This window comes from Spermophilus citellus (assembly GCF_964194105.1).
Source record: "Spermophilus citellus genome assembly, chromosome: 1".
In the NCBI taxonomy this organism is placed as follows: domain Eukaryota; kingdom Metazoa; phylum Chordata; class Mammalia; order Rodentia; family Sciuridae; genus Spermophilus; species Spermophilus citellus.
This window is the reverse complement of record NC_138182.1, coordinates 222,450,919-222,473,397: the sequence shown is the minus strand read 5'-3', so window position 1 is coordinate 222,473,397 and position 22,479 is coordinate 222,450,919. Positions and strand designations below refer to the sequence as shown.

Sequence of the window (22,479 nt, the reverse complement as noted above, 5' to 3'; positions counted from 1 at the left end):
CCACAGTAACCTCCTACAGAGTCACCCTTGCCCCTCTAGCTCCCTCCCCTTCTGGATGAGAGGCTGGGGGTACATGAAAGGCTCTGTTAGACAGCTTTTTCTTAGAGCCAAAGTAACAGCTGTACTGATTTCTGACAGCTGAGAAAACACTTTCTCACAGTTAATTTTACCTTCCATCAGTCCCTCAAGACTTGAGGAAGGCTTCTTCCTAGCTCTCTTCTTTCATCCTTGAAATTTATCTCCCTCTCCCACTTTAAGGAATAAATAAATAGGTGTACTCTATTTACCAAGAAAAAGTTCATTGGTTTTTCTGCAGTGAAGCACTGCCCAGATACCCAGTAGATTTTTTTCAGCACCCTCTACCCACTTCTGAACCAGGTCATCTTTCTAAAGCCAGATGGCTCACAATCCCAACATCCTCAACTGATTCAGATATGTGCTGCCTCCAAGTACCAATAGGCAGAGAACTACCATGTGAGTGCAATTTCCCCTGGGCCCCCAACTTGAGAAAATGCACTGAAGTGCGGGACACAGCAGCACATGCCTATAATCCCAGTGACTTGGGAGGTTGTGGCAGGAGGATTGCAAGTTCAAGACCAGCCTCAGCAACTTGGCAAGACCCTAAGCAACTTAGAAAGACCTCATTTGAAAATTTTTAAAATAAAATAAAAAGGTCTGGGGATATAGCTCAGTGATAACATGTCCCTGGGTTAAATCCCCAGTACCCCAAAATACATTGCAAAAGGGTCCACAGCGGGCTGCAGTGGCACATGCCTGAATTCCCAGTGACTCAGTAGGCTGAGGCAATCAAGTTCCAGGGTAGCCTCGAGGCCAGAAATCATACTTTCATCATAACACCAACTGAAATGAAAATGACCTCATATGCTCTCCCCCCACTGCACAATGCTCTTCTGACCTTCACTTTCCTGCTTCTTACTCATTAGGCAACACAAGCAAGCGTGGGGGTCTAAAGAGAGGTCTCCCCTGAAGCACTTCTTTTTCATCAAACAAGCCACCTGATTACGCTGGGAGTGGTGTTCCCTCTACTTTTTGAAATTACAAAGGGACAGCTCTTGTCAGCCCTGTACTGTAAAGGCCAGCACCCCATCATCAGAATCAAACAAAAGGCCTCAAAGCAAGGCTAACATATACCCTAAATGAACTATTATTGGGCTGCAAGGTAAACAGGCCCAAGGGGTAGGCAGTTCAGGAAATGATCTTAATTACTATTATTTGTTCAGTCAAACCTAGCATTTCTCCAGTCGCTGGGTGGAGTGATGTTGGACTGAACAAACAGGGCTCCTTTGAAGGCCCTGAATCTGTCTCGCCCTTCCTTCCTTCTCCCAGGGAAATCCAAGGCCTTGGTGTTCACAGAGTCCAAAGTGGAGAGCCAGGGTGGGTCAAGACAAGTTTGAGCCATGGTGCCTCTGAAGTGGGAGCCACCACCCTCCATGGAAGAGAAGGAAACAGCACTAGACCTGAGCTCCCAGACAGGGTCCTGGGTGGATGGAGGTAACAAAGTCGGAGGTAAATAAAAAATAAATAAATAAATAAATAAATAAAGTGGGCTCCTGATTTGTGGTAGTGGTGTTGATAGGTGGAGGGTCCTGGGAAACTTGAGGAGCTTGCTGGGGTGAACAGGACAGAGGTTTGCTAAGTGTGTGGGTATGCAAAGGCCACTGGGAAGAGCCAGAGTCTTGAATGCCTGGATGAGGGATGAAGCCAGGAAGCAGAAAGGGTCCCCGTATACATAGTTCAGAACAAAAGCAGGGACTGCTTCATAGAAGAAGCAGAGAGTGCTTGGTGCATTGTGGGAGACCAACCTCGCACTTGACTGAGTTAACTCCCCTGCTGGGCCATGTGGCGTCAGGCATCCATGCTGCTAGACTACCCCACTCTTCTAGGGTTCAAGTGACTATGTCGTCCTATAGCCCCATGGATGAAGCTATGCTCATCTGTTCCTTTGTAATATAATCCCTTGCCCTGTTTAGGATAGAATCTTCCATGGAAGTCCCTTGTGTGTGTCCCCTTCTCTTACCGTGCCCTTGAGTATGGCCTACCCAGGTGTCAGTCAACCTACCGACAGTAGACATCATGAAGACAGACTCAGCCCCCTGAAACCTGACCCCTTGCCTCATTTGAATAGCTTCTCCTCAATAAAAGGGGTCAGCTCTCGCTCTCTTCCTGTGGACCTTTAAGGTCAGAGGAACCGTCACAGCGACCCCAAAGAAAAAGGTATTTGTGTCTCTTGTGTGGTTATTTTGCACAGCCCAGTTAGCCCAGTTCAACTGGAGTAACCCCTGAGCCTTTTAGTCTCAGGAACAGAAACCTGGCAGTGCATCCTAAATTACACTTAGTGCATACACTTCAAGTATGGCTCACAGGCCAGCAGCATGGGCATCGAGGGAGCCAGAAATTCCCCCAGGTGGTCATCTGAAACCAGACCAACAGCAGGCACAGGTTTGTGTTCAAACTGCACCTTTAAACAGTCCTATGTTGATCTGGGGGCATAGCTCAGTGGTAAAGTATTTGCCATTTGCCCCTTATGCACAAGGCCTGGGTTCAATCCCCAGGACTATAAAAAATTAAGACAGCATTTTTCTTCTTCATCTTTTTTTTTTTGGTACCCGAGATTGAACCCAGTGGCACTTTACCTGAGCCACATCCTCAGCCCTTTTTAATATTTTATTTAGAGACAGGGTCTCACTAAGTTGCTTAGGACCTAACTAGGTTGCTGAGGCTGGCTTTGAACTCGCGATCCTCCTGCCTCAGCCTTCCAAGCCGCTGGGATTACAGGCATTGGCTACCGCGCCCGGCTTAAAAACTTCATTTAAATGATGACAAGCTACATACCTACGTCTTTACTCAGAAGGCCCCTTCAGTGACAGCAATGAAAATAAGTTTCCAGTGAGATCAAACACTATTTCAACATAACAAAATATGGAAATTATGACAGACTAACACACAATCCCTGAAAAAGATGTCTTTCATGTAACATAGAAAAAGTGCTAAAGGGCATACTTGTGAAAGAGAAATACACTAAATAATCATGATTGTGGGATGTTAGATGACCTTTCTGTTCTTTTCCTTGCCCTAGTTTCCAAGGTTTTAACATTAAGCATGAATTTCAGGGGGTGGAGTAGCTTCATGGTAGAGCACATGCCCTACCACTGTGTGAGGTTCTAAGATCAATTCCCCACTGGGGAGGTGGGCAGGGAGCATTTACTAAATTGTTGACATGTTGTTTTTGTTTTTGTTTTTCCTTTTTTCTCTTTTCTTTTGGTAAAGAACCCAGGGGCAATTTACCACTGAGCTACACCTCTAGTCTTTTTTATTTATTTTTTTTATTTTGAGGCAGGGTCTCACCAAGCTGCTGAGGCTGGTCTTGAACTTGCGACCCTCCTGCTTCAGCCTCCTGAGTTGGGGAATTACAGGCATGCACCCAGAAAATTTTGTAATTTTTTTTAAATTATAAGAAAATTATACAAAATATTAATTTCAAAAGATAAAAAAAATCCAAAATTTTGGATTGGTCCTCGTGTGATCCGGTTGTGTTCTTACAGAGTAGAGCTCTGTTCAGGAGCCAACATGGCACAAATTTTTATCTCCTTGCAACACTGGACTTGCCCACACTGATGAGAGGTGACCGGAGATGGTGCTTCAACAAAACTTTGTCCCACTGCTATGAGAAATAACCTTGCAAAGTAGCTCATCCTTGGTTGCTTGTGGGGTTGTGTTTTTGTTTTTGTTTTTGTTTTGTTTTTTTTTGTTTTTTTGGTGCTGGGGATTGAACCCAGGCCCTTGTGCATGCAAGACAGGCACTCTACCAACTGAGCTATTTCCCCAGGCCAGTTGCTTTGTAATGTGGTGGTTCTTCAGGAAAGATAGTACAGCAAGGTGTTTCCTCATGTCAAATCAGTGCCATTTTTATTCAAGCTATTTATATTTTTCTTCTGATGATCTTTGATTTTTGCCCAGCTCCTTTTACTTTTTTTTGGTGATGGGGATGAAACTCAGAACCTTGTACATACGAGGGATGCACTCTACTACTAAGCCAGAATATTTTCTTTCTTCTTTCTCTCTCTCTTTCTCTCTTTCTTTCTTTCTTTCTTTCTTTTTTATTTTTATTTTTTGTAGTATTAGGGATTGAATTTAGGGCCTCATGCATGCTAGGCAAACATTCCACCTCTGAACTATATCCCCAGTCCTCCTCTTACTCTTTAGTATACACCAATAGAATGCATTTTATAAGTAAAATGAACAGTATAGTGTAGTAAATTAAATAGGCATTTTAGTTTTTATTCTTTCTTTTTTTCTGGACCAGAAGATTTCTACTCTGATTTTTGGCCTTACCAACTCCAACGGGGGAGTTCTTACATCTAGAAAGCTCCTTGTTCCAGATCCACATGTCATCATTCTAAACCAAGAGTTTCACCACTGAAATCAATCAGGGCTGTTTTCTCCTTATCCACAAGAACAAAACGTAATGCAGTTACTATTTCCTACATTCTTAATGCTCCACAATCTGAGGCCCTGTCGTTGGCCCAGGAAAAGCTGCCCCTTTCCAAGGCTAGCTAATTTCTGGAGAAAGAAAACTATTCCCTTGTAAGAACATTTTCCAGATGCAACTAACCAAGCCAGACCCCAATCCTGCCAAGGACCTGTCTACCCTCAAGAAGGCAACATACTCTGCCCCAGTCACTCCAGGCAGCATCTACACCCCAAAGAATTCTGAGGTTATTCAATCTAGCTGAACCTGAACTGCTTACCTGGCCCCCCCATTGAAACCACAAAAAAAGGCCAATCCTTTCCTCTGACTCACTCTGCCTCCAGCCTGACCTGCCACTTTCCTTTGTGACCCTGTGTGATGTGGTCTGCTCTTCATATGGAACCTGTGAGGAACAAACTATCTTTCATCACAGTTGCGTCCTGATCTGCTGACCTCACCATACCTGAATAATAATAAAAGCTACATTTTAAAATGCACATAATAGTTTTATTTTCATTTCTTTTTTTTTTAATTTTTATTGTTGGTTGTTCAAAACATTACATAGCTCTTGACATATCATATTTCACACTTTGATTCAAGTGGGTTATGAACTCCCATTTTTACCCCGTATACAGATTGCAGAATCACATCAGTTACACATCCACTGTTTTACATATTGCTATACTAGTGTCTGTTGTATTCTGCTGCCTTTCCTATCCTCTACTATCCCCCCTCCCCTCCCCTCCCCTCCCATCTTCTCTCTCTACCCCATCTACTATAATTCATTTCTCCCCCTTGTTTTTTTTCCCTTTCCCCTCACTTCCTCTTGTATAACCCTGAGGGTCTCCTACCATTTCCATGCAATTTCCCTTCTCTCTCCTTTTCCCTCCCACCTCTCGTCCCTGTTTAATGTTAATCTTCTTCTCATGCTCTTCCTCCCAACTCTGTTCTTAGTTACTCTCCTTATATCAAAGAAAACATTTGGCATTTGTTTTTTAGGGATTGGCTAGCTTCACTTAGCATAATCTGCTCTAATGCCATCCATTTCCCTCCAAATTCTATGATTTTGTCATTTTTTAATGCAGAGTAATACTCCATTGTGTATAAATGCCACATTTTTTTTTATCCATTCGTCTATTGAAGGGCATCTAGGTTGGTTCCACAGTCTTGCTATTGTGAATTGTGTTGCTATGAACATCGATGTAGCAGTGTCCCTGTAGCATGCTGTTTTTAGGTCTTTAGGGAATAGACCGAGAAGGGGGATAGCTGGGTCAAATGGTGGTTCCATTCCCAGCTTTCCAAGAAATCTCCATACTGCTTTCCAAATTGGCTACACCAATTTGCAGTCCCACCAGCAATGTCCAAGTGTACCCTTTTCCCCACATCCTCGCCAGCACTTGTTGTTGTTTGACTTCAGAATGGCTGCCAATCTTACTGGAGTGAGATGGTATCTTAGGGTGGTTTTGATTTGCATTTCTCTGACTGCTAGAGATGGTGAGCATTTTTTCATGTACTTGTTGATTGATTGTATGTCCTCCTCTGAGAAGTGTCTGTTCAGGTCCTTGGCCCATTTGTTGATTGGGTTATTTGTTATCTTATTGTCTAATTTTTTGAGTTCTTTGTATACTCTGGATATTAGGGCTCTATCTGAAGTGTGAGGAGTAAAGATTTGTTCCCAGGATGTAAGCTCCCTATTTACCTCTCTTATTGTTTCTTTTGCTGAGAAAAAACTTTTTAGTTTGAGTAAGTCCCATTTGTTGATTCTAGTTATTAACTCTTGTGCTATGGGTGTCCTATTGAGGAATTTGGAGCCCAACCCCACAGTATTTATTTTCATTTCTTAATCCCACAATTTTCCTTAAGCCTTCACCATCTGCTTCTAATTATACATAGGTAGATGTTAGTTACATATCACAAATATTAATAGAAAATTAGGAAATAAATGATATTTAGCTTTTTTCATAAACAAACATGCATGGGATTTTATATAACATCAATATAAAATCATTATCTAATTCTACCTCTAACTTTCTCATAGTACACAGAAAGGAGCATCATGCTTTACAAAGACTAAGATTTGTTAAGTTAATGAAGACAATTTTACAGGCTAAATTTCTGGCACTCTTAGGTATCCAGAATGACTTTCAAGGAAGCCTTTCTGGAGAAGAGGCTGGTTATTTATCACCATGGCCAGAAACAGATGGAAGCCCAAAGGCTGAACTTTTGATGGTACAATTTCCACTCACTAGAAAGTAAGAGTACTTGATGGACAGGCATTTTAGCTTACGACCAGTCTTTGCAAAGAAGCCAGTGGAGAAACTGGGGAAAAGTAGAAAACAGGGTAAAATAGGCAATAGCATAAAACAATTACAGAAGCAACAGCCACTGCCAAGCTTATACAAACACAAAAATTGTGGAGTAGCTATCATACACCTTCCATATTCTGGATTACTTTTCTATATTAGAGAATTTAATGTTCATCACAACTCTATGCTGTTATCATTAACCTCTACCATAAGTCCATTTCTTGCCACTACTTTATGATGTTAATTGTTGTTATAACACTTCAACACTTTCACAAGCTCCCTCTCATACTATTCTTATATTCACCCTACTCAATAGGCAAGCATTATTCCCATTATTTTTCCATTGTAGAGATAAATGTGAAGCAAGGTCAGGTACGTTACTTTTTAGAACTCATTCTTTTCTTTCTAATGCAACATCTTGCAGGAATAAGAGGAATGAGCAGCAAAAATCTATATGATGCTGACAGAGAGCAGGAACACTAGAAAAGACAAAGTCAACAGCTTTACTTCCTTGATACTACCTTGAAAGCTCAGTGCTATTCTGCATGCACGTGTAATATACTTTCACATGCACATACTTTCACATGTAATATACTTTCACAAGGGCAGCAAGCAAACCCCAGAGACAAAACAATGCCTAGAGTCTCAGCCCTAACTTCACGGTGTCAAACTCCTGCAATAAGTTCAACAAGGTAAGAAGGCAGAGAATTATACGTTATACTTCCATTAAAACACCAAAAATTAAAGATGGGAGTGTCTTAGTCACTCAGCACTCATTAAAATAATAGTTACCTGCCAGTCTTGAACATTTTTTCTATTATCAAGGCTCTACACTAAGGCGTTTTCATTCTTAAAATAAATCTTCAAAAGAACCTTATGACGTGAGCATCACAACCACCTTGTTTCAGATAAGGAAACCTTAACATGGAGAGGTTAAATGACATTATAGAAGTTGCTTTGGGAAAAACCAGAATCCAGATCTCTGATTCCAAAACCCATCGGGATCCCAACAACAATCTTCATCAGATGTCCAATGCACATCAGAATACCAGTGTTCGATCCATTGTCCACCTATCTCCATTTAGTTTTTGTTTTTTGTTTTTGTGGTTCTGGGGACTGAACCCAGGGCTTTGTGCATGTGAGGCAGGCACTCTACCAACTGAACTATATCTCCAGCTCCCCCTATCACCATTTAGAAAGGTCAAAAGACATTTCAAAGAGACCCTACAGCAGGTCCATGCACGTAAGGCCTGAAGCAGTCAGAAGAACATACTGAATGCTGCACCTCACCTGCCCTTACTGATGGCCAGTGCTGATCTCCAGATGTAAGAACATGGCTACAGCTTCAGGAAACCCAGTAATGTGCCACAGTGATAGGAATAATAATTTTTTAAGCAATGGAAAATTGCATTGCATATAGGTACCAGGTAGGGTCCTTGGTTTTTGGCATGGATTAATTTCATTCTTCCAACAACTGCTGCTATAGTTTGAATTTTTTTCTTCTACTATTTTTATTAGTGCATTATAGTTGTATATAATGATGGGATCTGTTGCCACATATTTGTACATGCACACAATATAACAATTATAGTTTGGATTTTCAATGTCCACCAAAGGCCTACATACTAAAGTCTTTGTCCCCAGCTAAAGTACTACTGTGGGAACTTTTAGGAAGTGGGGCCTGGTGGAAGGAAGTTAGATCTTTGGGGACATGCCCTTGAAGGGGATATTGGGACCCCAACCCCTTTCTGTCTCTCTCTTTTTGCTTCCTGGTCACTATGAGGTAAACAGGCCTCCTCTGCCACCCACTCCCATGATAATATGTTGTGCCACCAAGCAACAATCAAGTGACCACTGTCTTGAAACCTCTGAAACTGTGAGCCAAATAAACCTTTCTTCTTTTTAAGTTACCTCTGTATATATTACAGTAACAGAAAACTGACTAATATACCCCACAAGGCAAATACACTAATTGCCATTTTTTTCACAAATAAAAAAGTATTACTTAACTTTTTGGCCTGAGAATGAAATACTTTAAAAATTAGGGGAAAAAAACATAACTGGCTTGGAAAATCTGAGGGAGAGACAAAATTTTAGATATAGGAAGAATAAGAAGGAAAAAAAGGAATAATGTCAACTCTGTTTTTTCACAAATAAGAAAACTGGGGAGGACATAGTGAAATGTTTTCCTAAATTCCTGAGAAAAAGCTTATTGCCCACTCTGGTGCCACCTCTAGCATAGAATGGCCATCAAGAGCCGTTCTGACATACACTCACTATGAAATCGCCTGTCAAAAATATGTTCAGCACAGGGTGATGATGTTTAGAGGTTCCTGGAGATTATTTTGTACTTTAGTCATTAAATAGACAGCATAAAATAGTAAAAACTCAGTTTGGCCCTTGTAGCAAGCATAAAATTTGAACCACGATCCAAATCTCCTTTCATCATTACCTTCCTCTTTCAACTGCTATTATAAAAAAAATTTATAATTGTCTAGATTTTTATTCACTGTATGTACAACACGACCATTTCTATAATTGCCCACAAGTCATATTCTTCCTGCTCATAGCATTAGAACATCCTGTCTTTCTAAAATAAATAAAAAGATCATTCCAAACTCTTCAAAGTGAACTAAAATAAAAAGCAAAAGCAAAAGAAAACAAAAATTACATTTATGCTTGAATCAAATTTAGTACAAAGTTCAGAAAATTCCCTTTCCCTCAGAAATATCATCAATATTTTACAAACTTATGAACTAACTCTTTGCTCATTCAATATCTAGAGATCATCTCTCTTCACTGACTGCATAAAACAAAATAGTTTTGTAATCAATCATTAAAGTTATCAAATAAATAAAAATGATCAAGGAAAGGGCTAGGGATGTAGCTCAGTGGTAAAGTGCTTAGCACATGTGCCTGGCACTTAGTAAGTGTGCAACATTAGCCTGTATTAAATGCTTACTTCATTCAAAAAAGGTTACTCAGCCTGTGTTGCCTCATGCACAAAATAGAGATAATGGTTCCTACATCCCAGGATTATTAGCATTAAGAATGTTTTCAAACCACTTAGAATAACAACAACAACATCAACAACATTAGCTATCAATATTATTCTTGGTGCCCTTGAAAGAGAAGCTCAAGAGCTTTATAAGTGGGTATCTGAACCTAGTGGCTTGGAAGCACTAACGTCTCATTTCCCCACACTGGACATGGAGCTGAGCTTAGTCAGGGAGATTTAAGTGGTTGCCAGCTTTTTTCCAGCTGCTCAAGGAAACTCCCCAGGAACAAGGAACCCAAGGACTCTCTTCCTCATGGCAGCACAACGTTCCCTCCAGGAACTTGCAGCTGCCTCATTACCCAAACCTCAAATCTGACCAAAAGAGGCTAGGCGAGTTGGCGCAGGCCTATAATCCCAGAGGTTCAGAAGGCTGAGACAGGAGAATCGTGAGTTCAAAGCCAGCCTCAGCAAAAGCAAGACACTAAACAACTCAGTGAGACCCTGTCTCTAAATAAAATATAAAATAGGGCTGGGGATGTAGCTCAGTGATTGAGTGCCCCTGAGTTGAAACCCCGGTACCCCCCTCCCCAAAATCTGACCAAAACATATTCCTCTCTGTATTACTATATGCCAACTAATAGACTGTCCTTTCCCAAGGGGATTTAAGGACCATTTTAGAATTTCTTAAAACAACCATTCATTCATGTAGCACTCATTTCCAAGTGTTGCAACAGGAGCTAGGACACATGGACAATTTCTCCCAGTGTGGGATACTCACTATTATTATTACCTCCCCTGGGACAGTAGGAAGCTTGGGCTCTAGGAGTAAGTTGCCCAAGACCACAGCTCCTCAGGGGTGCAGACAGGACCCAAACCTGGTATGATTTCAAAGCCAGCCTTCTTCATTGTCTTACCAAACCAAATGTGCAAAAAAGAAAAGGGTAAGAACACTTCTTAAAAACCAATAGTTATTTTAAAAACAAAATCAAAATTCATTTTCCAATTAAACTATTGCTTAATAAATGAAAGCATTAAATAAAACCCCAGCTACTTCTCCATATGGCAAGGAAGTGTACTTTAGTCCTGACGACTCTATAACTCAGGGGCAGTCTAACTGTGACTCATGGATGGCTCTAGTGACCACTGCCACAATATTTATGTGTTGTGACTTGTGTAAACAAAATCATCTCTCATGCCACCAACTTACTGTTGTTGGTGGTTTACAATTAACTCTCTAAATATTTAACCTCATGCTCACACAGAGATGAGTCAATCATCTAAGAATGACAGGTCAATCAGTATGCAAAATGTAGTCTCCAACTAATGACTACCTGCCCCACTGGGTCTAAAGCCCAGATGAATTTCTCTGAAGCACTATCGATTAGGAAACATAAACAAAACTGAGAATTCAAAAATAAACATTAACATTTACAGTCAATTAATTGTGCCAAGATAATTCAATGGGAAAGAGTAGCTATTTCAACAAATGGTATGTTCTCACACCATACACAAAAATTCACTCAAGATGGATCAAAGACCTAAATGGAAGAGCTAAATCTATCAAACTCTTCGGAGAAAACAAGACTTATCTTCATGAACTTTAGTTAAGCAAAAGTTTTTAGACATCATGTGCAACCAAAAAAAATAAAAGTACACTACATACAGTTCATCAAAATTAGAAACTTTTGTGTTATGACTGATACTATCCAAAAAGTGAAGAGAGTTCACAGAATGAAAGAAAATATTTTCAAGTCACCTTTCTTATAAGCGATATTTCTGGTATCCAAAATATACAGTACCCGTAAAATTCAATAATGAAAAGATAACCCAATTTAGAAACGTGCATTGAAACCAAATAGACATTTCTCCAAAGAAGAAGTACAAATGGCCAAGCTCATGAAAGATCAGTCATTAGGAAAGAGCAATTGAAAACTAAAATGAGATACAACTTCACACCCACTGGAATGGCTATTTTAAAATGGGGTGGGGGGAGGGGGGCAATAAGTGTTGGTAAGAATGTAGAGAAATTAGAACCCTCAGCGGCCTCTTCAGAAAACACTTTGCTGGTTTCCCCAGGGGTTAATAGTTGTAAGATTCAGCAATTCAATTCCCAAGTATACACTCAGAGAAATAAAAACAGATCCACACAAAACCTGTACACAAATGTTGATAGCAGCATTATTTTAAACTGCCAAAAGGTGTAAAAAACTCAAATGATCATCATCTGATAAATGGTTAGTAAAACATGGCATAATTCACAGAAAGGAATGGAGAATTGAAAACTGCCACCACAGATGAACCTTGAAAATCTACTAAGTGAATGAAGATGGTTATAAAAGGCCACATGTTTATTATACAGTTCACATTACATGCAGCATCCAGAATAGGGACAGCAAGTAGATTAATAATTGCCAGGGCTCTGGGTGAGTTTGGAGGGAAATGGAGAGAGACTGCTAATGGGCATGGAGGCAATAAAAATTGATTGTGGTGGCAGGTGGACAACTTTGTAAATACAATAAAAATCATTGAATTTTTGTACACTTAAATTAGATGGGCTGTATTGTGAGAAGCTATTTTTTAAATGTTTATGAAGATTTCAAATTAAAATCTAATATAAAATAGTTCTTTTAGGATAAATAATGAAGTATTTTTTAAAACTCTCAAATAATATTTTTAGGCTATTTGAACATTTGGTCTCGAAGGAGCAATAAAAGCTTGGGCATTTCTTCAATTCCACTTTAAGAATAAAAATAAAACAGGTTTTTTTGAACACCTGTTAATTTAAACAGGAATAAAGTGTCCCCAAAGGCAAATTCCCAGCACTTTAGGAGCTGAAATTGCTTCATGTGCTTCGTAAGTTATTAGTCTGCTGTAAAATGCTTTGTAAAGTTTACATAAAGCATTTTATGGATCTTTCAACGTTTAGTTTTCTTAAGAGAGTGCACACTTTGAAATGGCCTGGTGTTAGCACCAGAGCTCCCATTTCTCTACAATTTTCTTGTCTTCTACCAAAGAGGCCCTTTGAATAATACTCCCCAATAATGCACAGCCAGCTGGGGCACTCCTACAGAGTCTGAGTTGACAGCTTAACTACCTCCTCAGACACCCGCTGCCTCCCCTGCTTTTATGGGTGGCACACTCCTTTTCTCTACTTCTATTCACTTCAGTACTTTAGTTAAGAAAAATTCTCATTTACATATGTAAATTGTGGACATGCAGATAAAAATAAATTACGCCACATAGTCATACCAGATGTGCATCAACTCAGTTTCCCTTCTAATGCAAAAAATGGGTTAAATCTGTTATCACCAAGCCCACTTCCTAAATACATTTATACACAACAACTTCCCTTCCTCCTTCAATAATATCAAAATGAAAACAATGCTAGAAAATGCAATTATTGGCTGGGGATATAGCTCAGTGGGTAGAGTGCTTGCCTCACATGCACAAGGCTCTGGGTTCAATCCCTAGTACCACACACACACACACACACACACACACACACACACACAATGCAGTTATTAACATGGAATTTCATACATTTAGATTTGCAAAATAAGCTTTAAAAATTTAAAGCTTAGAAACCAACACACGCTCATGATAAATTCCAAATAGCATAGCAAGCCATCAAATGAAAAACAAATACCCCGACATTATCCAGTACCCTCCAATCTCCTTCTTACTCTACTACCATAACCACTGTGTATTTAAAAACTCTGAGAAATCTTTATACATACACAAATATCTACATATATAAAGACTTAAGTGTCTACCCATACACATAGATTCAAAATACACATTATCTTTAACTCCCCTTTTTTAACACTACTACTTCACACCATCCTAGCTGTCTCCTCCTCTCTGCATACACAAATTTACCTCAATTCTCTCTTTTTTTAAATTGTGGAAAAACACACAAAACCTACAATCTTAGTCATATTTAAATTTTGTGTGCATGTGTATATATGTGTGTGTACAGTACTAAGGCATTTAAATCAGGGGTGCTCAAATACTGAGCTACATCCTCAGACCTTTTATTTTTATTTTGAGACAGGGTCTCACCAAGTTAAGACTGGCCTTAAACTTGTAATCCTCCTGCCTCAGCCCCCCTAGACACTGGGATTACAGGTTCAGGGCCTCAGTTTAGTTTCTAAAAGAAATAGAAGTAGAGATGTAAGAACGTGGACATATTTAATTATAATTCAAAGAGATTATGTCGATTTAAGTTTTTCTCCAAAGGTGAACAAATATCAACCCACAAAAGTGAGTTTTTAAGGGTTGAAGGTGTAGTTTGTGTAAGCTGAGTCATCATGAGGCAGTACCATAAAAAAAAGAGTTTTTCTATCATCTTGTCAATTCTAGATATTAATATTTTTTAACTTAACCAATGTGATTAGTAAAAAATATCTTGTTTTAAATTATATTTATTTAATTATGAATAAGTCTAAGCATTTATTTTTATTTTTATTATTTTTATTTTTTTTTTTTAGAGAGTGTGAGACAGAGAGAGGGAAAGAGAGAGATTTTTTTTTTTTAATATTTATTTTCAGTTTTCGGCAGACACAACATCTTTGTCTGTATGTGGTGCTGAGGATCCAACCCGGGCCGCACGCATGCCAGGCGTGCACGCTACTGCTTGAGCCACATCCCCAGCCCTAAGCATTTATTTTTATATCTGTTGGCCATTTGTATTTTTTCCTACATTGGTCTTTGCCCATCTTTCTGCTTACCTTTTCTATTAATTTATAAATGTACTTGGTATAAATTTTAAAAAGCAGACTTCTGAGCTGGGCGTGGTGGCCCAGGCCTGTAATCCCAGCAGCTCAGAAGACTGAGGCAGGATGATCACAAGTTCAAAGCCAGTCTCAGCAAAAGCAAAGCACTAGGCAACTAAGTGAGACCCTGTCTCAATAAAATACAAAATAAGGCTGGAGATGTGGCTCAGTGATTGAGTGCCCCTGAGTTCAATCCCCAGTACCAAAAAAATCTGTATTGAGTCAGCCAGTGTTCCAAGTACAAAATCCTATGAAGGGAATACTAATGGTAAACTGTTTTACAGATGCAGAAACTAAAGGACAGAGAGATTAAGTAACTGATCCACTTACACTGCTGGTAAATGGCAAAGAGTACCTGAGCTCAGGCTGCCTGTTACCAGAACTGGCTCTTTTGTGGGGAAGGGGGTCCTGGGGGGTGAATCTGGGCCCTTGCTCTCTCTAGGCAAGAGCTCTACCACTGAACTACATCCCCAGTTCTTTTTATTTTATGTAAGACAGGGTCTAGGCTGGCTTCAAACTTGCAATCCTCCTGTCTTGGCATCCCAAATAGCTGGCATTATTATGGGGAGATGCCTCAGAGGGCACTCTAAGTCCGAGTTTCAAATCAAAAGAGAGCTTTATTTACCTGGCCAGGGACTGTCACCCACCGCAGAGACTCAAGCTCTGTAGGAGGACTGCAGCTTCCTGGTCCATCCAAAGAGAATATAAGCACAAAAACCACAATTCAGTGACTTGCTTATCGTCATGTAAGCTAGCCAATCATAGAAATTAAAACACTAATAAGTGGGACCTATGGGCTCTAGACAGGACTGGAATTTTCCAGTCATCAAGCAAGTGATAAACAGAAGCTAAAATAGCATTAGCTTTGCAGTTCAGTTGACCACAGTCCTGGGTTCAAGCAGGTGCTAAACAGTCACATCCTGAACTTGGGCGGGGGTCGATGGGGCAAGAATCTACTTCAAAGTCATGTAGACCCACAAGGGCATTCACATCCAGGACCCAGCTCACCACGACCACCACTGCATCCTTAGCAGGGTACAATTTGCAGGGTACAAAGTACAGAAAGACAATTTTTTTTTTTTTTAAATAAGAAAAGAGCTTTCATTTCAGTTTCTCAGAAACAGTTCTTGTAACTTGTTTTATAAAAGGCAGCAAAATGGAGTCTTATTCCTGTATATGACAGTTCTTGCTTTATAATTATCTTATTTCACTTATCAAAATCTTATATTCATAATCTATAATAATCTATAACCTATAACTTACACTCTTATTGATTGTATTTATCAGTTCACACCACAACAGCATTATAGGTATGTACCACTCTGCCTGTCTCAGAACTGGTTCTTAACTATTTGGCCACATTGCCTCTACACTATCTGATCAAAAAGCTTTAAAGATGCACACCAAAAATGTTTAAGTGAATTCTCTTGCTTTTTAAAGCATGTTTTTCTCTTTCCAAGTCAAACATAACTTTATCAAGCTTAGTTTAAAAAAAAATATATGTGATTCTTCTGGGCAACGTGTGAAGTAAACTCTCTCTAAAGTACAACTTTATACCCTTATGTTAGAGATATAAAGGATATTCTTAAGTGTGTATGTTATGTATGTCAAGGTGGTGCTATGATTAGAAGAATGTATCTTGTCCCCAGCCCCCAATTTAACGTCTGCAGCTCTGGACTACCAGAAGCAGCGTTGGTCTGTTTTCCAGGAGTTCAAAGCTATATGAAGAAATCAACAACCTCATCACATTCTCAGAAGTCTGGTAGGTCCCTGATTATAAAAATGGGGGCAGTGTTTTTGCAAAGACTGATAAGTGCTTCTGGCATCTGGGGGGTCAGCAAATATTTCAAACATTAGCTGTCCTTCTTTAGGTTCTTCATAAGAAAGAACCTCTCTACCCAAAACACCAGCAGTACTGACACTGGGAAACTCCAGCTGATGCGATTCCTCCCCCGTGCTACAGCTCACTGACAGATTCATAACTTTTTCATTAATCTGTCCTACTTATAACCTAAATAACTTTTTTGATCAGGAGCTCTAGACTTATGTTTACAGTAGCTAATTTTTATTACTCCCCAAGTCTTACAAAAGTCAGGCAAGGAGAATGGAAAGATAATGCTGAGTAGAAGAGGAGGGTTCTTTCTAATAATTAGGAAATACCCTTCAACCATGCATAAGGAAGGACAAATGGAATGAGCATTGTGGTTCTTTTCAAACACTTAAGTCCTGCTTTCTATCTGCCATACCACTGCAGGGGGAAAAAACATCAGAGACAGCTCCACTGGACCTCTAGCTTCCAAGAAATGGCAATTCTGGAGCAGCCTCCCTCCCCTCCCCCCATCATAAGGAAATAATCTACTGCTTCATGCTTTTCAAAGCCTCCAGCCAGAAGCCACTGCTGGGCAGAGTGATTTGCATAAAGCGTCTCATTGGTTAACCAGCTGGGTCTAAATGGCCTAATACTCCTTACTCAGCAACCTGCAACTGGCACAAACTACATCGCTGGATAAGAAAGTGTGTTCTTAAAACTGCTTTCTGTAAAATCCTATGATCTGCAGAGTAGAATTTTCTGGGGGGCGGAAACTGAATAATTGCTTAGGAGCTTAAGAGAAAGGAAAAGACCAAAAAAAAAAAAAAAAAAAAAAAACGGATTGTATTACAATAAAATACAATGTAAAAAACAATTTGAGATTCAAACCACAAGACTTTAAAATCCGTAGCTTGAGAGCTCTTTGTTGGATTGCTCCGCAAAGTCAGTAGATATGGTCGGAAAAAGCCCACTATCCACCCACTCACTTTCAATATGTACTGTCAACTGTGTACTGGGCATTGGGGCACTGCAAAATTCAGGAAAACTGGGTGACAGTCCTTGCTGTGCACCGGTAAGCTGTGTGGCCTTGAACAAGGTCCTTTGCTCTGGGTGCATGTTTCTTCCTCAATACTGTAAGAAGAGTGAACATGATACTCCATTAAGGATTCTCCAGGCTGAAGAGGACTGAGTAACTTTCCAGATTCCCAGTACCCCTTGGAAATTCCACAGCCATCTAAGAATGGTAAATCAGGGCCTTAAGCAGTAGGAAAGTCTCCCCTCAGAAACCTCCTCAGTAGCAGCGAGACTTTGTCTTCCTACAACCAAACTCAATGAGTGTGCTAAAAGTTCTAATATTTTAGCTTCCGGGTGAAATTTCTCTTGCCTTGGGGCATAATTCCCTTTTGTTATCATGTCCCAGTTTTCTGTTCATGATTCGGGTGGACACTGGGGACTCTCAGAACCAGAAGCAGGAATGCAATCCAAATGTAGTTTTCTAGGACCTAGGAGGCAGGGATGAGGCCTGCCTTCCATGGCACCCCTTTTAACTCAACTATAGAAAAACTACTGTGTCCCTCTCCAGAATATGAGCAACTCATTTCAGCCTTAAAGGGCTAGCAGGAAGAGGAATTAAACCAGAGGTCCCTAAGAATAAAGTAGAGCTGCCCCAGAACACAAGAATTTCCCTCTCTGGAGTTGTTTGCTTATTACAATACAAGAAAGCAGAGCACAATTGGGTCAGAAGAGCAGAAGATCCTTCCAGCACCAACTTTCTGGGATCGGGTCCAAAAGGAGTCGGCTGGGCCAGCTCCAAACCTGACACAGTGAACTAAAGCATGGCTTGGTCAGTCTTCCAGAAGGAAGTCTGCAAGTCCAAGACTTCTAAGCTTTTCATCCTACAGTTGCTTTGAAAATAGACACTTGTTCCAACAGGAATTGATACGGAAAGCTCTATCCTTGTCCCTGTTGCCAATCCAATAACAAGGACAAGGCTTTCAGAAAAAGGAGAAAGAAGTTTTATTGTTTTGTTAGTAAAGGAGAAAGACAGGAAACTCTTGTCCCAGAGGCTGTGATTCTAACTGACAGGGGGGACGGAGGGTTTTTGAAGAGGGGATACAAAGGCAACACCCCAGCTGTGCCATCAAGACTCATAATTCATCTGTAGCCTTGAAAAACAGCCATTTCTTAGATTCGCAGGTGCCAGCCCTGAAGTCTGGACTCTTTTCATTCCTGTGGTCAGTGAGCCGGAGGGCAGATAACTCAGGGCAGATAATCTGGCCCAGGGTGGGAGGAAGGTTAATCTTGCTTTCCCTGTGGTTAGGGAAGGGGAGAGAGAGAAGGAGGAGGGGAAAACATGTCAGTTAAACGTGTTTTTAAAGAACGTCACAGGCAGAGCAGCAAGGCTCATATTCAAAGCATGAGTGGACCCCTGTTACAAACTGACACATTAGGGAACAATCTGAGCATAACAGGAAGTCCAGTTTTGTCTGTGAGAAACAGTATGTGAAAGCAGAAGGCTACTCAGCTGAACTGGGCTGCATAGTAATGCACAAATGCACACAACTTAACAAGTGCATTCAGAGTCACACCAAAATACCACTGGGGGTACGGCCTGCGTCCTTTCAGATACCCCTCCTCCCACCACTTCACAACTTGACAGCTGTAACTTCCACCACCAACTTCCACAAATATACTTCAAGTCTTTTTCAAAGTAAAGGGACACATTTATCATAGTATTTATGAATTTTTAACTATTTAACATTTGTAAAACTGTAATACTATTTTTACCATGCTCTTTTTCTTTTTTTTTTTTTTTAATGTGCTACTAATAAAGAAGATGAATGCTGTGCCCCTAACTAAATTTTTTCCCGTAAGACCTGTGGGCTTTGTTGTGCAATTTTTCACAATGTGGTAATTTTTAGCATGCACATGTCATGTTATGTTATATAGCAAGACTATTTCCAGGGCTCTAACCTAGAGTAAAAGGCACAATGTACAACAGTTTTGTTTTTCTGATACTGGGGGTCGAACCCAGTGACATTCTACCACTGAGCCACATGTCCAGCCTTTTTTATTATTTTAAGAGAGGGACTCACTAAATTTCTGAGGGCCTCACTAAGTTGCTGAGACTAGCCTTAAACCTGTGACTGCTGCCTTGGCCTCCTGAGTCACTGGGGTTACAGGCATGTTCCACCATGCCCAGCACTTTTGGAGAATTCTTACATGTGAAAATATTCAATGTTATGTGAAATTGTTAGGATATAAATGAGAACATACAGTATGATGCAGTTTATTTTAACACTACAATGAAATACAACAAAGTGTAAGAGGGTTTATTCTCTCTGGGATTACAAGTGATATTTTCTCCTCTGTAGTTTTATTTCCCAAAAGTACAGTGCCATGTACTAGAGTTTATTATACTCACTGTTCATAGCTGGCGCTCAATTCGCTCTATCATCTCACATGCCTCCATGCCTGCCTTCTCCAGGGTATCCCCCAGTACTCAAGAATCTGAAAACTTAAACCATATTTCCAGACTTTGCTGTTACGGTACTGACAATTAGCAGCTTTCATTATATTTGGAAGGTGACAAGGGGGTTCAAGTCAGTCTCCTGCTGTGGCTTCTCCTGCCAGGCAAGGTCCCGAGGTTACCAGAGACCTAGATAGTTAATAGGGGACCTGACTGATTTCAAAGAGTTACAACAAATTAGGTCTAGCCACTCGCCTCAGAAATCACACAGAAAAAATAATGGTGAAAGACAGGAAAGGAATTTAATCAATACAACTATACTGGAAAGACAAGAGGGATCAAGAGCTCTAACCCCGTTTCCAGGGGTACTGACATGAGCTTTAGGCTTGAATCAAAGAAGATCTTGGGTGGGAAAAAGAGGTATGCACAGTAGGAGTCTGGATCATTCTGTGGTCTGGCTGATCATTATCTGTTCTGGTCACAGAACAGTCTTTTTGTGTCTAGAAAGTTGATTCTGCTCAAGGGCACTCTCCATTGCTTCCTAGGATGTGTATCTATCTGACCTGAGGCAATTCGGTTCTCCTGAGATGACTGCTCCTGCTTAGGGAGAGGTCTAACCAAGGGGTGATTGACTTCAGGGCTCCACTGTTCCTGGGAGGTATGAGGCAATGACTGAAGATTTATAGGCACAACTTGGGGAGTTCTGGAACAGGCTTATATAAAAGCTGCTAGTTGAATGACCCTGCAAATCTTGAAAATACTTTTAGTTATCTTAACTTGGAACCTTCACTCTTGAAGGAGGACAAGAAAGGTTAGGTCAATTTAAGACTAATAAACCTGTCATTACAAGTTTTTAGACACATTCCATAAGTGATTAGCATGCCTACATGCAGAGTTGAGCAGGAATCCGACCCAAAGTTTAATGTAATAAAGGAGACAGATACAGAAGGCAAAAATGCTTTTAGTTACCTATTGGCATCTGCAGGCCTTAGTGAAGAGTCAGCACTTTTAGCAAACATAACCTCTAGGTCCCTGTTGAAAAGGCAATTGCAGCAACCAGACTTGGAGCTCCTGTGTCAAGCCACCAGCAGTAGACGTCAAGGTAGTAGGGCAGCATCAGCCCCTGACCTCTGGGATCACTGTGTTCTTAAATTCAAGAGCTCCCCAATGGTCCTCCAGTACTAGGGATTGAACCCAGGGAGTCACAAATGATAGGCAAGCATTCTACCACAGAACTACATCCCAACCATTTTTATTTTATTTTGAGACAGTCTTGCTGAGTTGCCCAGGCTGGCCTTGAACTTGCAATCCTCCTGCCTCAGCCTCCTGAGTAGCTGGGATTACAAGCATGTGCCACCATGCCTAGCAGGCCCCCAGGATCCTTGTTCCTCTAGTTCTGCCAATTATTGTTAAACACCTAATTTCTTCCATTAAATCCTCTTCTGCTTAAAATACTTAGAGTGGTCTCAGCTTCCTGCACTGAACCCTGACACAACGGACACCACCACTTCACAGGTGCCTTTGATCCTATCAATAATCCTATGAGGAAAGCAAGACAGGAATTCCCCCCATTTGACAAACAAGGAAACCAAAGCACAGAAAGCTTAAGAACTAGGAACAGCCATGATCCCCCCAATACTGGAGAGGTTCAAAAAGATACACAGAGGAGGGGGCATTAAAAGAACATATAAACTTCAGGTGGTGAATACTTTAAAGGCCTCTTATCTAAGAGTTTCTCAGATTCCATAATTTGCTTCAAAAATCAGTAGGTAGGGAGCAAAACCTGGATCACTTCAAAACTCAAGTTACCTCTCCAGAATTTTCCAAAGAATAGAATCCCAGTTAATAATAATCCACAAATTTAGGGGAGGGAGAGAGGAGGAGAGGAAGGATTGGTCAACAAGTAATGACTTACATTATCAGACAGGAGGTCTAAGGTCTGGTGTCTTATTACACAGTGCAGTGATTATAATTAACATTAACATATATTACAAAATGGAAGAATTTTGAATGTTCTCACCACAAAGAAATGATAATTTGAGGTGGTGGCTATACTAATTACCTTGACTTGATCATTACACAATGTATGCACATATGGAACAACACAAGGTCCCCACACATATGCACAATTATTATGCATCAATTAAAAACAGAAACAAAAGATTCAGCAAAATTTAACAGAAAAAAGGCAGGAGTATTGAAGAAAAAAGAAGAATCAAGAGGACGGAGGGGAGTTGGGGACGTGGCTCAAGCGGTAGCGTGCTCGCCTGGCATGCGTGCGGCCTGGGTTCGATCCTAAGCACCACATACAACAAAGATGTTGTGTCCGCCGAGAACTAAAAAATAAATATTAAAAAATTCTAAAAAAAAAAAAAAAAAAAAAGGACAGAGGGGCTACCTGTGGACTAAATTTTAGCAGGGTAAGATTTTACAAGATCACTTAAGGAGGAAAACATAGGGTGTTGCTAAGTTGCCCAGACTGATCTTGAACTCCCAGACTCAAGTGATCCTCCGGATTCTGCTTCACTGGTGCTAGGCCTGCAGGTGGTGCCAGTACTGAAGAGCCATTAAACTTCAGCATCCTGCAGTCTGGGGGCAGAAGTGTTCAGGCCACTTTTCCATCACCCTTCAA

General features: G+C 40.4%; 1 protein-coding gene across 1 annotated transcript in view; it reads right to left on the bottom strand.

Annotated features, from left to right (window-relative positions):
• SERINC5 (serine incorporator 5) overlaps nt 1-22,479 on the bottom strand; it is a 109,254-nt gene that overhangs the window by 72,878 nt on the left and 13,897 nt on the right. The window lies entirely within an intron of this gene.